Source organism: Pseudophryne corroboree, chromosome 4 (genome assembly GCF_028390025.1).
Source record: "Pseudophryne corroboree isolate aPseCor3 chromosome 4, aPseCor3.hap2, whole genome shotgun sequence".
Lineage (NCBI taxonomy): Eukaryota > Metazoa > Chordata > Amphibia > Anura > Myobatrachidae > Pseudophryne > Pseudophryne corroboree.
In genome coordinates this window covers 570,212,970-570,225,035 of record NC_086447.1, presented here as the reverse complement: position 1 = coordinate 570,225,035, position 12,066 = coordinate 570,212,970, and the positions used below count along the sequence as shown (strand labels likewise).

At 42.3% G+C, this 12,066-nt stretch overlaps 2 pseudogenes; both read right to left on the bottom strand.

Moving 5' to 3' along the window:
- Positions 1-5,844: 5,844 nt before the first annotated feature.
- Positions 5,845-5,962, bottom strand: LOC134913065 (5S ribosomal RNA; annotated as a pseudogene).
- Positions 5,963-6,117: 155 nt separating this feature from the next.
- Positions 6,118-6,235, bottom strand: LOC134912121 (5S ribosomal RNA; annotated as a pseudogene).
- Between the last annotated feature and the right edge of the window lie 5,831 nt (positions 6,236-12,066).

Here is a 12,066-nt window from a genome sequence, read left to right as displayed (position 1 = left end):
CCACATTTTTGTTCTCCATCTTTTAATGTGTGGAATTATATGCCAGTAACATATCAATAGCAATGGCCTACTGTACCGTACTGCTATTTATATATATATATATATATATATATATATATATATATATATATACTGGTGGTCTGCAAAATTCTGCACTGTCCTCCTACTATATACTGCGCACAACTACAATGCAGCACAGATATGGATAGTATACTTGACGTCACAGAGGTAGAGTAATGGACTACTGTACCGTACTGCTATATGTATATATACTGGTGGTCAGCAAAATTCTGCACTGTCCTCCTACTATATACTGCGCACAACTACAATGCAGCACAGATATGGATGGTATACTTGACGTCACAGAGGAAGAGCAATGGACTACTGTACCGTACTGCTATATATATATACTGGTGGTCAGCAAAATTCTGCACTGTCCTCCTACTATATACTGCGCACAACTAAAATGCAGCACAGGTATGGATGGATAGTACACTTGACGACACAGAGGTAGAGCAACGGCCTACTGTACCGTACTGATATATATATATATATATATATATACAGTATATATACACTGGTGGTCAGCAAAATTCTGCACTGTCCTCCTACAATGCAGCACAGATATGGAGCATTTTCAGGCAGAGAACGTAGATATTTGCAGCACACTGAGCACAGATATTTGCAGCACACTGAGCACAGATATTTGCAGCACACTGAACAGTGAACACAGAAGCTGAGAGAACGCAGCCACGTCCTCTCGCTATCATCTCCAAAGAACGAGTGAAAATGGCGGCGACGCGCGGCTCCTTATATAGAATACGAATCCCGCGAGAATACGACAGCGGGATGATGACGTTCGGGCGCGCTCGGGTTAATAGAGCAAGGCGGGAAGATCCGAGGCTGCCTCGGAACCGTGTAAAATAGGTGAAGTTCGGGGGGTTCGTATCTTGACAAACCGAACCCGCTCATCTCTACTGTATAGTAAACATGTACAGTATTAACTTTTATCATAAAACTCTTGCAAATTTTCAGATGTGTAAATTTTAGACTACAGTATTCACAAATGTTTTTTCTCCATACAGGAATTACAGTTGGACAACATGCCAGTAACTTTCAACAAAACTATGAGCAAGATAATCGCCAACATGAAAAAAGAAAATAAAACCATCAAAGAGATCCATGCATGGCTCAAGGAAAGTGTCATTATAGTCACTTTAGAAACGGTGCGCTATCATGCTTTCGAGAGAACAACGCCCAGTTTTGTATTTCCTCCAAAATGCATATGGTACGTACTGTACAGTACTGTAATGTTTAAATGACTTGCTCTATACAATAGACAATTTTTTGGAAATAAAAAAATAACACTTCATCTAACTGTGATTGTGCTGTTCATTAATTCATATTTTTCATACTGTGTTGTACTGTAGGAGAGTGCAACAAATTGTGGAGGAACTTACTTGTGAGGATGATGAGCGTACTGCTTTGCAAATAAAACAAATTCTCCATTCCAAGTATGACCTGGACATATCGGCCACCAGCGTCAGAAGGATGCGACGGAAAATGTGATGGACCTTTGGCGCAACAAGGTAAAATACTGAAAGCAGTATAAACCATACAGTTAATGCACACTTATTCACTGTTAATAATCCCTTGATAAGTGATATAACAATGCCATAAATCATTATACAGAGTGTGTACTTTATACTGTATACAGTATATACAGTATGTGCGTATGTATATATATATTTAATCTCCCAAAAGAGATACCTGTAGGCACTCAGAGACAGCAATGAAGCATTGCCAGCTTATTGTGATGATTATATACTGTATACTGTGTGTGTGTGTGTGTGTGTGTGTGTGTGTGTGTGTGTGTGTGTATATATATATATATATATATATATATATATAGTACTGTGTATATACTGTAATGTATATACAGTTTAATATATACAGTAGGTATATAATACAGTATACTGCACATACAGTCTACTGTATATACAGTAATCTCTTTCATTACTGTATCTGATTCATTATTTTTGGCTCTTCCATGATAAGAGATGTGAATAAAGAAAAGAGAGTTGAACAGGCACGCGATGGATTGAGAGTGGTGAAACATTTCATGATGTCATTTTCGCAGATGAATTGTCTGTTGCCCTTGAGCGGTTCTCCAGAATGTCATTCTGGGAACGGAACCATATCTCATTAAAACCACGCCCAAAGCATCCATTGAAAGTCCATGTATGGGGAGGCATATCATGATTAGGAGCTGGTCCCCTATTATTTTTCAAAGGTACAGTACTATACTTTATTCTGTGCCTGTGTTCTGTAAAAATACATGCTGTACTGTAGAGTACATGTAACTGCACAATAAAATGAGTTGCTTATTAATGAACAACATTTTTTTATTTCTGTAGGGATCATCGATAAGAAATTTTTCCAAGAAACAATAGTAGAGGGATGTATGGTGCCATTCGTGAATAAATATTACCCAACTCACCATAGGATATTCCAAGACAATGATCCTAAACACTCCGCCTCAGCCAAATTTATGGAAGAGAAAGGTATGAAATGGGAGTGCACACCACCAGAGTGAGTATTCTTTCAACACTGTACAAGTAAAATTTTGGATAGCACTCTAGTACTGTAAATGTATTTTTTGGGTTAATAAACAGTACAAAACCATATGTTTCATTTTCTCTATTTAACGTCATTAATTGACTAACATTTTTTTCTGTACTCTATTTTTATTTTTTTAGATCACCAGACATGAATCCAATTGAATTAGTGTGGGCTCAATTGAAGAGATACATTAGGAGTGTTGCGAAGCCAACAACAAAACAGCAGCTGTTGGATGGGATACAGAAATTTTGGCTAGAAGTACCCACACCTGAACATTGTAATAATTATATAAATCACCTGTATAAAGTATTACCTGTTATAGTCGAAAGAAATGGTCAAGCCAAAAATATGTAGTTCTGTACTGTATTTTCTGTTTAAAATTTAAAATTGATGCATTATTAAAAATGTTTATAAAATTGCCTTTGTATGATTATTGCATAAGATAATGTACAATAGTATACATTATACTATACAGTAATAATGTTATTGATGTGTATGAACATTTATTTTCATTTTTATAAGTCCTAAATAAGAATACTGTACATTTTTGATCAGTACAGTACATGGAATCGGATGTTGTAATAAATACTTTTTTTTACATTAATATTGATGCTTTTCCAATAAATATTCCATTATACAGTATGGTACGGTACAGTACATGGGGGTAAATGTACAGTATGATGTGCCGTTATGGGGGAGAAATACTGTATACACTAAATGTACAGTAAAATTATTTTTGTTATTACAAACACACAAATGCATCCCAGATGGAAATCTGCTATACACAGCAGACAGCTTATGGTGACAGAACTTACCTACTGTATCCCCACTCATAGTCGTGGTATATTTTAGAGACACTCCTGCAGCATTGCCAATGATTCATGTAAAACCTGTGTGCAAACAGTATCTCTATTGAATGCAAAGTACAGTAACAGTACAGTATACAGTATTACCAGAGCTGTATCTGACCAACATGATGCCCTAGGCTAGATTTTGGCTGATGCCCCCTTGCACAGATGCTAGTTCCGCCTCAAACCCTGCACCCCTTTCCCAGCACCATCACACATTTTGGTGCTCCTACCCCCTATATTTTAAATAGGAACAGTGTGCACATTTAGTGCCAGCCCAAAACGGTGCATGTTCTTGCTGGGAAGGGGCATGGCAACACAATAATTCCCCCAGTTGAAATGACACAACACAGTACTGCAACTTTATTCACATTGTATCATACAATAGTGTCTCTTATTCTCGTTACATCATATGATAGTACCACATTACTCCTCACAGTATTGCCCCTTATTCACATTACACCACACCACATTGATCTTTATTTACATTAGACCATGCAGTAGTGCCCTTTCTTTATGTTACGCCAGAAAATATTGTAGTACACCTTATACACATAATGCCGCACATTAGCAATGCTTTTCATATTTACATTTTCATATTTCATTTCATAGAGCCGCAGTCACACATAGAATATAGGCATGTAGCATCTCATTTTATTCAGTAGAAGCTGCTTGTGCCCCGTTTGGCTAGTTTGCCGGCTCTGTATATTACAATAGAAAAAATAATAGTGTCAGTGAAAAAAACACCTTATGACAGATACTGTACACAAGCTCATGTCTAAATGTACAGTAAGCAGTGATCCCTTGCCATTGGTTTTATATTAAGCCCTAATGGCTAGGGGACTTGACCCTGACTTTAATAAACCACACTGTTGCTTAAACTCCATGTTTTGGGTCTGTATACTGGCCCTCATTCCGAGTTGTTCGCTCGCAAGGCGATTATAGCAGAGTTACACACGCTAAGCCGCCGCCTACTGGGAGTGAATCTAAACATCTTAAATGTGCGACCGATGTATTCGCAATATTGCGTTCAAAACCGAGTTAGCAGTTTCTGAGTAACTCCAGACTTACTCTGCCTGTGCGATCAATTCAGTGCTTTTCGGTCCCGGCTGACGTCATAAACACACCCAGCGTTCGCCCAAGCACTCCCACCGTTTCTCCAGACACGCCTGCGTTTTTTCCGGAAACGGTAGCGTTTCCAGCCACACGCCCCTAAAACGCCGTACATCCGCCCAGTAACACCCATTTCCTGTCAATCACAATGCGTTCTCCGGAGCGACTAAAAAGCCGTGAGTAAAATTACTTTCTTCTTAGTAAAGTTACTTGACGCATGCGCAGTGCGAACATTACGCATGCGCACTAAGAGAATTCTCACTGCGATGCGATGAAAAATACCGAGCGAACAACTCGGAATGAGGGCCACTGTTCATTATACAGCATTTATTATTTGATCATTCTACAGGACCTCATTGCCTCTGTGTACTGTTATTTTAGCTAGGGGATTGTGATGCTCCTTCAGCATTGCCCCGTAGCCTGCAAAATTTATGCCATCTCTCACTCCATATCCAAGCGCTGCCTGCCACGTGGTGGGGTTCAGGGGCAGCTGACATTTTGCCAGAGTGCTATGCGATCGAGTCCGGTGTACCGTAATATGTATAGACCTCGCTTATCCCTATCGCCCCTGTGTACAGTATTTTAGCTAGGGGATTGTGATGCTCCTTCAGCATTGCACCGTAGCCTGCAAAATTTATGCCATCTCTCACTCCATATCTGAGCGCTGCCTGCCACGTGGTGGGGGTTCAGGGGCGGTGGAAATTCTGTAGAAAAGAAAGTTGTGGATCTGCACCAGCTTGAAAAAATAAGGATTTTGAATAAATGAAAAAGTATATGCAGAGACCAAAATGCTGACTATTATGGTAAATCCTAAATAGTACTAGGTTTTGGTGGTGCTCCCATGGATTTTAGTTAACCTACAGGAAGAAACAAGAGAAAGACAAAATAACCTTGTGTGGAAGCACTCTTGTATTGGATATGATAAAGAATAAATGATGAAGGGAAGGACCCGTTTGAGTCCTTCCACTATGATGTGTTATTAAAACTTAACTTTTAATGTGTAAGCTATAAATAGAATAACTCTAGGTGAACAAAAATGGTATAAAAATCTTGATTGCCGTTGTACCAAATACGGTTCAAAATGTGGCAGGTGAAAATATTGTTGTTATTATTGGATATTTGTTTAGAAATCACAATATCCACATGGTCACAGAAAGGGTCAGAATGTATAACAAGCTTCTCCTGATATGGTTAAGAAATTAATTATCTGAAAGTTCAGAGAATAAGATAGAAGTGGTGTGAAAATCTCCTGAGAAAAAATGGCCCACATCACCTGGTATTCACTGGAGGTCTCCCATCCACGTACTGACCAGGCCATACCTGCTTAGCTTCCAAGATCGGACGTGATCGGGCGCATTCAGGATAGTATGGCCGTGGGCCGATTAAATCAGGAAATGGGAGGGAAATACTTCTACTTTCTGTACTGATTGGTAAAAGGGCTTGTGTGGCAAGCTTCTCCTGATCAGGTTGAGAAACTATTTACTGAATGTTCAAAGAATGAGATAAAAATAGTGTGAAGATCTCCTGAAAAAATGGCCCACAGCACCTAGTATTCCCTGGAGGTCTCCCATCCACGTACTCACCAGGCCATACCTGCTTAGCTTCCAAGATCGAATGTGATCGGGCGCATTCAGGATAGTATGGCCGTGGGCCGATTAATTCAGGAAATAGGAGGGAAACACTTCTACTTTCTGTACTAAATGGAGACAGGGCTTGTAGGGCCCGGTCACAAATGTCCAGATGAGAGAGTGTGTGTGGGGGGGGTACTTCTACTGTCTGTTGTGATGGTGATTTAGTCTGAGTACAAGCACAATGTCTGTGTCCAGGGCCACCATCAGCCAGATGAGAGAGTACCGGAGGAGAGACAGAGGTTGAAACAATTCAAATAAATATAAATAAATAATAAATATTAAATATAAATTGATCAATACAAATAAGTTTGTATCAATGTGTGTCACTGAATATGCTGTTTAACTGGTGGGCTATTAAACAGGAGGATAGTCCTATATTGTAGTTGTCAGAAAAGAAATTAAAAAAAGTATCAATATGGATGATCCTGCAACAGAGTAACCTTTTGAGTGGATTTGCAGCTGAGATGAATATGGCGGTGGAAATTTTGCCAGTGTGCTATGCGATTGAGTCCGGTGTACCGTAATGTGCATAGACCTCGCTTATCCCTATCGCCCCTGTGTACAGTATTTTAGCTAGGGGATTGTGACGCTCCTTCAGCATTGCCCCGTAGCCTGCAAAATCTGTGCTGTTACTTGCTCCGTAGCCTAGGGCCTCCATGGGGCAAGGAGTCACAGGTGGTAGCCATTTCTATTGAGTCTGCCCTGCTACAGAATTGTATGTGTACTGTACGGTGCATAGAAAACCTTAACAGTAGAACCGCTCCTGCAGTTTTGCCCTGGTTTATGTGAATAAAAAAAAAAAATGTCTGGAAAAAACTAACATGCATTCATACTTTAGGAATCGAACCTGGGACTCTGAGTATAGGATTCGGAACAATTCACCACTTCGCCGCAGACAGATGAATAAATCCATCGGTTTTGATTATGCTGTAATGGCTACGGGATTAGGACGCTAACATACTGTACAATATTCCTAATCTCAAGAGGCAATAGTGAATTTCTAACACGTCCATTTGCGACAGTGACACTACTGGTTTTATGTTGTTTTGCCTGCGGGACTTGGACGCTTACATATATTCATAAAGTACTGTAAATGGATCATATACTGTATGCTGTACTATTTGCATCTGTACCGTATATACTGTATTAAATAATGCAGCGTAATGAGTATTTACTGTATGCAGCGTAATGAGACGCCTGAGTAAAGTAGTCCTTACTATATATTTCAGTATTGTATTTTACGGGAGACCACACGCATGCGCAGTAGTGATTGTAAAAAGCAACATCTGGTGGATGATCGCACATATTACACGTAAAGGTAACGCCAAATGCTCTGTCTGCCTCAGTGCGATTGGGCATGCCTCTCTGTGACTAGGCGCGCCTCCCTGCGTCCCGGTATGCTGCGTATGCCTGATCGGGACAAACGCCTCAGCCAGTCAAGATAACAGTGGCTACATCTGTATATTCAGAATCTGATAATAATCTTATAGATTAAAAAATATATTTTAACGTAAATATTTGTGTACAAACCTGATGATTTTGAGGGGAAAATCACTTTCTGAATATTTGCAGCATAACTCCAGTTACTGTAAATATTTTATTTTTAGCCAACATCCTGTCTCCTAGATAGCAGTACCATTGGTGTTTTACAGCATCTTGAACAAGCTTCAGTGACAACCCAGAGATGGGAATGTCCAAAAGTGCCAAATTATACACTATGTGCCATCAACACCTGTGCTTTTTTTGAGATGTTACATTAATGGTAAACTCTGCTTAATTTAAGAGTCCTTTGCATAGCAACCACATATTCTACTACAGGTTGAGTATCCCTTATCCAAAATGCTTGTGACCAGAAGTATTTCGGATATCGGATTTTTCCTTATTTTGGAATAATTGCATACCATAATGAGATATCATGGCGATGGGACCCAAGTCTAAGCACAGAATACATTTATGTTTCATATACACCTTATACACACAGCCTGAAGGTAATTATAGCCAATATTTTTAATAACTGTGTGCATTAAACAAAGTTTGTGTACATACACACAATTCATTTATGTTTCATATACACCTTATACCATACTTGCCTACTTTTGAAAACTAGTTTCAGGGAGATTGTAGGTGTAAGCAGAAGCTTCATGTCATGCCCGACCCAAAGGGTGTGTCTAACTCCACCTATGGGTGTGTCTATTGCCATAATGGGGCGTGTCCTTCATTGTTAGGCGCTCACTCCAGTGACTATATGGCATATCTCCCAACTATTGTTGCTCTGAAAGAGTGACATCTGCGCGCGCGAAGCGCGCACACGCAAAAGGGGTGTGGCTTATTAAAAGGGCGTGACTTCACGGGAGGGCCCACAAACGTGATCCACACCCCATTTTCGTCACTGAGGGGGCATGCCCAGCGCTCTGTGAGCTGCTGGCATGGCCCCTCTCCTATCTCCAGTGAATAGACGCTGTGCGACAGGGACGAGAGCCCAGCCAAAGGCGCGGCCGCCATAACATATTGCTGAACTAGCTACTCCTGTAGTCATCCCTAGGGCAGTGAAGCCGGGGAGTGCACAAAGTAGTAGGACCAGGAACGGCACGCCAGCCGTTAGCCTCCGACTGGGACGCCCGTCCGTACCATCAATTGGAACTGGACCTGCCTCTCCAAAGCAGGAGAGCTATTCATTCGGCAAGCGTATCCAAGTTTCAACTTTCATATAGTGACTGTGATAAGAACTCTTCCAGTGGGAGGAGTTAAAATCAAGAATATTATCCCAAAGATTGGGGCATATCAATATTGCTATCCTCTGGAATTGTTTGGAGCGGTCATTTAAAATGTAATATTCATTAGTCACAAGAGACCGCAGAATTATCCCAACGCATATTGTGGAGAATTGTATTGGTGTGGATACATTCATTTTAAATAATAGCAACATAGTATGCTGATATTGCAAGTGTATCCCCCCCGTACAGCTGAAATTGTTACATGCAGTGCTTTTACTGTCTTGTATGATCTCTGAAAGAGAGTGTTAAGTAAAAGAAATATTGAGTATATGTGGTTTTAAATGTGATTTTATGGTTGATCTTAATTGTTTAATAAATACTCTTAGTTATTGGACAGCGCTTTCATAATTTATTCACTATCCCTATAACACTGACCCTATCCCTATAATGCTGACACTATCCCTATAACACTGACCCTATCCCTATAATGCTGACACTATCCCTATAACACTGACCCTATCCCTATAATGCTGACACTATCCCTATAACACTGACCCTATCCCTATAACGCTGACCCTATCCCTATACTATCCCTATAACACTGACCCTATCCCTATAATGCTGACACTATCCCTATAACGCTGACTCTATCCCTATAACCTTGTAAGTCTGACACTATCCCTGTTCCTATAATACTGTCAGCGCTCCCCCTAGGATGAGTGATAGTCAGCTTGGGCCTGCAAGCAGCAATAACATGTAATCACTCAGCACCCACTTTGTTAATTTTCTTCAGCCCTGCCCTGCTCTCCCCACCCCAGCCACATGGGCCCCATCCAAGACGCAGGCTGGCATTTTTGGATACCTTACATTCTGTGCTGCTGCCGCCACTGGTGATGAGGTCTCTGCAGCCGCTACTGATGGAGTCTCCGGGTCTCCGCTGCTGGGGTCTCCACTGCCACCACTGCTGGGGTATCCGCTGCCACCACTGCTGGGGTCTCCGCTGCTGGGGTCTCCACTGCAACCGCTGCTGGGGTCTCCACTGCCACCACTGCTGCCGCTGCTGGGGTCTCCACTGCCGCGGCTGCTGGGGTCTCCACTGCCACCACTGCTGCCGCTGCTGGGTTCTCCACTGCCGCCGCTGCTGGGGTCTCCGCTGCTGGGGTCTCCACTGCTGCCGCTGCTGGGGTCTCCACTGCTGCCGCTGCTGGAGTCTCCACTGCTGCCGCTGCTGGGGTCTCCGGGTCTCCGCTGCTGGGGTCTCCACTGCCGCCGCTGCTGGGGACTCTGCTGCCGCCGCAGCTGGGTTCTCCGCTGCCTCCACTGCTGGGGACTCTGCTGCCGCCACGCACACAGCCTCCCTGCCAGCTGCGCACCAATAACCCCGCGGTGGCCAGCAATTAAGCAACATCCAGGCCCCGCACACGGTACTTCCCAACTGGCGCATGCGCAGTCCACATATTCCCACAAAAATAGTTTAAAAAACGGGAGAACAGGGCAGATTTGCGGGGCAGCGGGAGGTTGAGGTCAAAACCGGGAGCCTCCAGCTGAATGCGGGAGGGTAGGTAAGTCTGCTGCACACACAGATCCCCTCCCCCCACATTACATTATACACAGCATACCGTACATAGCCCCCCTCCCCCATATTACATCCAGTACATTACATTAACCACAGCATAAAGACCCCCTCCCCCACATTACTTTAAACACAGCATACAGTACCCTACACAGGCCCCCCTCCCCCCATATTACATTATACACAGCATACAGTACACTACACAACCCCCCCCTCCCCCCATATTACACTATACACAGCATACAGTACACTACACAGCCCCCCCTCCCCCATATTACATTATACACAGCATACAGTACACTACACAGCACAGCCCCCCCCCCCTCCCCCCATATTAGACCCACACTGAACTGCATCATACACACATTACCCACAGCCTCCATTCCCCCTTGTTACCCCTAGCTCTCACCTGTTGTGTATGTTGCTCCTTCTAGTAAAGGCTGGGAGCTGACCCCTGACAGTGTGGGAGACAGCACAGTGGCAGTGCACACATCGCCTGTGAGAGGTGAAGAGCAGAAGCTGAGGCTGCTGCTGCTGCTGCTGCTGCTGGGCTGATCCACGCTACAGCCCTGAGTGTGGTGGGAGGAGCAAGTCGCAGGAAAGCAGAAGCAGAGCCCTGCTGCAGTGTGCAGGACACACAACCCTGCGGTGGACGGCCAGGAAGTCTCCCGTGCTGGCCACGCCCCCCGATCTTCCGGGCTCGCGCATGCGCGGTACATATAATCAGACAAGGAGCCTTAAAAACCGGGAGGGCTGTCAGGGTTTCTGGGGCAGCGGGAGGCTCATCTGAAAATCGGGAGCCTCCCGCTGAATGCGGGAGGGTAGGCAAGCCTGCCTTATACACACATCCTGAAGGTCATTTAATACAATAGTTCTAATAACTTTGTGAATTAAACAAACTTTGAATACATTGAGCCATCACTTTCTCACTCTCAGAAAATTCCATATTTCGAAATATTCTGTATTTCGGAATATTTGGATATGGGATACTTAACCTGTAGTAGTTATTTGGATAATATAAAATGTAATTGTCACAAATAAAGAAAACAGCCCATCACATAAAACCCATGAGCATCATATCAGCTGAAATACAGTAACAGCAATAATTGTCATATAAAATACTGTCTATATAACAAACTCATATGTATATTACATGGTATTGTTAGTTACAGATATAAATTACTTTTAATTATACAGAAAGGTTAATGCAGTTTAAATGCATTATTGTTAAACTTATTTGCAAAATAAGCTATTTCATTGATGAACAAAATTCAAAGTATTAGCTTTCATTCTCTTTTGGCAAGTTAAACGCACATGGCTGTGATCAAATCCTAATGTATAAACATTTCTATACTGTAGCTTAGGTATTAATGCAACAGCTGTGTTTTACAATCTTTGTAATACCTAATGCATATTTTCTCATCAGGTGCAAGTGCAGTGAGGACTAAACTATACAGAATTGATTGCATTGCATCATTCTTAGTACCCCTATACATTACAGGAAAGAAAATGAGATCAGTTGCTGCTCCCACAGAGAAAAAAACAGGGGTCAAATAAGAGTCAGT